The sequence below is a fragment of the Macrobrachium rosenbergii genome, chromosome 25, assembly GCF_040412425.1.
Source record: "Macrobrachium rosenbergii isolate ZJJX-2024 chromosome 25, ASM4041242v1, whole genome shotgun sequence".
Lineage (NCBI taxonomy): Eukaryota > Metazoa > Arthropoda > Malacostraca > Decapoda > Palaemonidae > Macrobrachium > Macrobrachium rosenbergii.
In genome coordinates, this window is record NC_089765.1 from 43,909,410 (window position 1) to 43,914,409 (window position 5,000).

The 5,000-nt window shown below is 37.0% G+C and overlaps 1 protein-coding gene across 13 annotated transcripts in view; it reads right to left on the reverse strand.

Moving 5' to 3' along the window:
* Window positions 1–5,000, reverse strand: part of RhoGAP93B (MyTH4 and RhoGAP_KIAA1688 domain-containing protein RhoGAP93B) — a 617,058-nt gene that overhangs the window by 465,784 nt on the left and 146,274 nt on the right. The window lies entirely within an intron of this gene.

Here is a 5,000-nt window from a genome sequence, read left to right on the forward strand (position 1 = left end):
CGCCATAATGTGGTTCGGATTCCACAGTAAGCTGTAGGTCCGTTGCTAAGTAACCAATTGGTTCTTAGCCACGTAAAATAAGCCTAATCCTTCGGGCCAGCCCTCTCTAGGAGAGCTGTTAATCAGCTCAGTGGTCTGGTAAAACTAAGGTATACTTAACTTAACGGAATGAAATTGGATTACAGAATTTAGTCCTAAGGCTAAGCGCTGGGACCTATGAGATCATTCAGCGCTGAAAGGAAACAGAGTAGGTAGGTTTGAAAGGTGTAACCGGAGGAAAACCTCTCATTTGAACTGTGAAACAACTGTTAGTAAAGGGTGGAAAGTAAGATGGGTGACAGAGAATATGAATGGAGGTACAGTAACAGGAATGATAGGGATTGCAGCTAAGGGCCGAAGGGATAGTAGTTGCCATGGGCTATCCAGTCCCCTCATAAGATGAGCAACTTTCAGCGGCAAGATGAACCAGGGCAACAGTAATCGTGAATCTCTAGAATTAACAATATTTCTTAAGCACGTCAGTCCACATAAACAACAACAACAACAACAATGTATAACAAGGGGAAAAAATCTACTCATACAAGTCTTTATAAACCCTTGAAAAAAACACAGGCGCAAATGTTGCCTTCGCATAAAAACTAACATACATCCCTTTAAAATGAAAACATACAACTTTTCTGCCACACAGATCTGCCCCCCAAGGTGAAGGCAGACTTACTCCTTAAACACCTTCGGTCAAACACCTCGGGAAGCGCAAAAGAACAAGTCTAACCGGATTTTGGAGTGGTATTGGGGATGACCGTCTTTATAAAATTAAGACAATTGTCTATTCCTATTCGAAGAGAAGTAAATACCTGATGCATCACTCGGCAGAGGTCGCGACAGACGCTCGCAAACACCAGTTATCAAGATCAAAACCCACCCTCTTCTTGAGCAAAGACTCGTGGGACGAGCTACCTAATGCCCTTTTCTTGTCCAGCCGGAAGAAAACAAGAAAACGAAAAGGGAGGAAGGGATGGGCTCAATACTACACGTACGTGACGCAGAGAGAAACAACCTTTGGTCATATACCATATTTGTGATGAGATATCGTCGAGTGGAAGTCAAAAGGTGGAACAAGAACAGAAAAACCTTCTGAGTTCTGGAAATCAATCACAATGCAGAAAAGCCGAAAAATTCTTGCAGCAATCTTAACATACTGAAGCATGACCACTCTGTGACGTCTTTTCCAATTCAATCAATCAATAACACTTAACAAATATGAGATGTTAAACAATAATATCGAAATGTATGTAAATTCTTCACCCTCACAAAGACAAATTACAAGACTTCCTAAAATTATATACCAAAACGTATATAATTATATTAAATGACTTGCTGATAGTTAATCATCATCAACCAAATTCGGTGAAAATTTGGTAACTAACTTTTATGTTTATGTTATCATATATACATATACATATATATATATATATATATATATATATATATATATATATATATATACATACTGTATATATATGTATATGTACATGTATATAATACATATACATATGTATATGTATAATACATACATATATATATATATATATATATATATATATATATATATATATATATATATATATATATATATATATAATATATCAAGTCACATGTTTGTGGACAATACCAAGAATTCAAAGTATCCAGTACACCTAACTCAGACTCACACAAATAAGTAAGTGAATACTGCACGTTGAAAAGTTGGAAACACATACAAGTACGTACATAGAAAGGCACGTTTCCACTGCCAATGAGTTATTCCCTTAAACACAACAAATCATTAATATCAAGAAATCTGTGTTCCTGTTCCTGTGTACAAATATCGAACTGTGCATATAAAAGCTTATACAATTAACGAGCTTGATGGCGCACACTACCCTCCTGATCCACTACCTACACCACCCCATCCGGGCCGGACAAACAGGTTTGCAGGAGAATGGATGTGTTATGTATCCCCTACCTTCCCGATCCCCTACCTACCAGGCCCCACCCGGGGCGGACAAAAAGGTTTTCAGGAGGAGGGTGGATGTGTTATGTCTCCCCTACCCTCCCGATCCCGTACCTACCCTGCCCCCACCTGGGGCGGACAAACGAGATCCACTCGGATTTTCTTATTATAGATAGGTTTACCCCAATAGATGTGGCTTAAGAAAAGACAATCACTATCCCGTTCACCTTGCGATTTGTGGGTTTAGAATGAAACCCTGAGCAGAAAACTTCCACAACGGAAGTCAAGTCATACTTCTCTACACACACACACACACACACACACACACACACACACACACACACACACACAGTTATCAATTGCATATACTTCCCCTTGGGTGTACTGTAAGTTATTCCCACGGTATGGTGAACTGGATACTAAACAATATTGTTACTTAACATTTGTGAACTAAAAAAAAGTCACACGTATACGTGACAAAAATACATACATATATAAGTATATGCATCAGTAAATATATACAGTCATGCACATATATAAATGTATGTACGTATGTATATCTACAGGCCTATATGAATGTATTTATTTATGCATATATGTATTCTGTGTCTTATACACTCGTGACTTTTATGTGTTCACAAATATAAGCCACAATTATCGTTTAATATCAAATACACACGTATATATAATGCATATATACATATACATAATCTTCAAACATAAATCACAGAACTCAAGACCGCTCGAGCCCACCCCACTTGACATGACACAAGTACCCTTCCTCATGAGATATACTCACGTACTTGAGGAGACAGCTTCTTGTCTACTTGTATTTTAGTATATTGCTCCGAGATCAGCGAACCACCTGCACGCTCTCACTGCAGAGCTACTGAAGAACACGAAATCTTGTTACTCGAGATAACAAATGCGTCGCGGTCTCGAGTAAACGCTAGTCAGAGAGCAAGAGAGAATAGAATAGGATATAGCGTTCAGGCCAAAGGCCAAGCGCTTGGACCTACGAGGTCATTCAGGCGTGACACGGAAATGGGAGTAAAAAGGTCTGGAAGGTATAAGAGGAGAAAAACCTCGCAGTTGCACTACGAAACAATTGTCGGGGGAGGTGTAAAGTATGATGGAAGAAAGAGAACATATACGGAGGTACAGTAAAAGGAATGAAAGAGGTTGCAGCTAGGGGTGGAAGGGATACTGCAAAGAACCTTCTATAATGCCTACAGTGCACCGCATGAAGTACACTGACGGCACTAACCCCCTACGGGATAGAGAAAGAGAGAGATTAGGTAAATAATTATGTGCAGCCTTTTCACTCAGGGGGGAAAAGTAGGAAATTTAAAATGGAGACTTACGAAAACACATAACAGTCGACAATAAATCAATGTTTAGCCAAAGGAGACAGGATAAATAAATAATCTGGCAAAATTTATGTAACATCGTGGGAGAAGTGCAGAAACAGGTCGAAAGAATACGTAATGATCTAAGTAACAAGTTCTAGTTATAATGTTCGCACTGACGTGATCATGTGACGATACATAAAGTTTGCAATGCACCGAAAACAAAGACTGAGTGAAGATTAAAGGTAAAACGAAATTTAGAGGAGTGGCATTTGGAAAATGACAGGTCACTTTCCCGACGTACAGAATCAACAATAAACAGAGAACAGCCACTACATTCAGTGAATCATATTTTTTGTATACTGCACATACCTATCAACAGGTCAGAACTGTAGAATTGTTCTCAATATTATTAAAGTCATACTGACCTTAACAAAACATTATTAGATTCCTCTCAAGTCAAAAGTTAAAAGATCTTTAACTATTGGTAACACTAATTTTAATGCACTGAGCTACACATGCCATATTTGATAATAAAATTGTGTAATAATGTATATCTATGCCATACATAATACATAGAAACAAAAATAAGTTAAAGTCAAAACAGCTTATCTGGAAATACTTTTTTGCATAATAAGTTTGTGATAAAGGTTTACCTGGAAGTACTTTTTATAATACTCATTTTTTTTATTCCTGTGATCTCTTAAAATCATTTTTAAAATGAATGGGAACCACCAACTTTTCGGCCAGGCTCTCATTAAAGGTCAATCAGCCCCAAATTTCCAATCGGTTCTTTAACGAAAAACGAAGTTTCCGTTAGTCTTACTTTTTAAAAAGTGGTTTTGAAAATGGCAAGAGGTAAAGAGGCAAATATATATATAAAAAGATTGGGCGTGGTTTGGGGGCTCTGTGTCCACACACAAAGTTTATTTTTCTACAAAATGATGAACATTGTGACAGTCCTCCCGATTTCACCGATTCGGTTCCGAGTAATAAAATCATTAAAACTGGAATTTGGCTACGAAGGCAACGATCCTGCAAGCTTCAATACACCAAATTCCTCTTGAAAAATTGCAAGGGTGGACCTATTTCCAAGTTCTGGTAGTTAGGTGCGTCTGGAAGCAGATGATGGACGCACACAGATATAAACAAATAAGAACACACTTCTCAATTAAATAGATAGAGAGAACTCTGTACTCATGACGCACGAGGCTGAGAGAACTGTATTATAATACCCTAATACAAATATGTAATGTTTACCCATCTATTTCTTATGCGTTTGTAACAAAGTAACCATAGGCACCCATCTGATGCTGACCGTATTTAAGCTTGTTGAGTCTAAGTCAAATTAATTCTAATGCAAAGGTAATGATTCTGTTGCAATCTTTAGATGAATACACACACACAAACATTATATATATATATATATATATATATATATATATATATATATATATATATATATATATATATATATATATAGTATTCTATTGTGGTATGTTCAGAGACTCAAATAATAACACTAGTGACTTATCAAAAGACCAACAATAAGGTATCACAGATTTACAACTTATTTTTGCACTGCAAAACCATGATAGATTGCCTTTCCAATATAACATAATTGAATGCAATCTAAATCAGTAACTGGGCATTACAAT